This window comes from Corvus brachyrhynchos, unplaced genomic scaffold (genome assembly GCF_000691975.1).
Source record: "Corvus brachyrhynchos isolate BGI_N302 unplaced genomic scaffold, ASM69197v1 scaffold94, whole genome shotgun sequence".
NCBI classification, from domain to species: domain Eukaryota; kingdom Metazoa; phylum Chordata; class Aves; order Passeriformes; family Corvidae; genus Corvus; species Corvus brachyrhynchos.
Window position 1 is genome coordinate 11,632,965 of NW_008238330.1, and position 879 is coordinate 11,633,843.

The following is an 879-nucleotide window of genomic DNA, read 5'->3' on the forward strand; positions in this document are numbered from 1 at the left end:
GCCCGAACTTTTGTTTGGTATTGAATAATTTCCAAGCAATCATGTGCCAGGTCATCTTTTGGTTCCCCATACAGGAATTGGGCCGGATTAAGGCTTTTGCTCATTTCTATGGTTAAATCATTATTGTCAATCAAAATTGCTTCATATTTTAATATCCTGGAGTCTGTTAACCATTTTTCAGCTCTTTGATTTAGGACATTTCGGACCGCATGGGGTGTGTATACAATCAGTTTACTTCCAAAGGTGAGCTTACGGCTCTCCTCTACGAAAATAGCAGTAGCTGCTATGGCTCGAATGCATACTGGCCAGCTACGGCTTACTGGGTCCAATAACTTGGATAAATAAGCTATTGGTCTTCTCACCCCTCCCCATTCCTGGACTAAAACACCATGAGCTACTCCATTCTCTGCATTCACATATAAATAAAAGGGCTTTTCTAGTGAGGGTAAGCTCAGGGATGGTACTGAGGCCAGTTTCAACTTCAGTTTTTGGTCCATTGTATATTGTCTCCTACTGTTAATTTTTCATATAAAAATTTTACTGCTTGTGTATATCCTTTAATCCATAGTCTGCAATATCCCAGTAGCCCCAGCAGTTTCCTAACCTCCTTCTTTGAAGAGGGAGGAGGGAGGGATAAAATCCCTGTAATTCTTTCAGGACTTAGTTTTCGGCTACCTTTGCTTATCAGGTGGCCGAGATATTTTACTTCTGATTCCACAAACTGTAATTTCCTTTTTGATGCCCTTAGTCCATTTTCCCCAAGAAAATTTAGAAGTTCTATAGTAGCTTCTTTAACTTTAATTTCAACTTCTCCTGATATTAGAAGATCATCCACATATTGGATAATTTGTATTCCTGGGGGAGTGGGGAAGGTTTGTA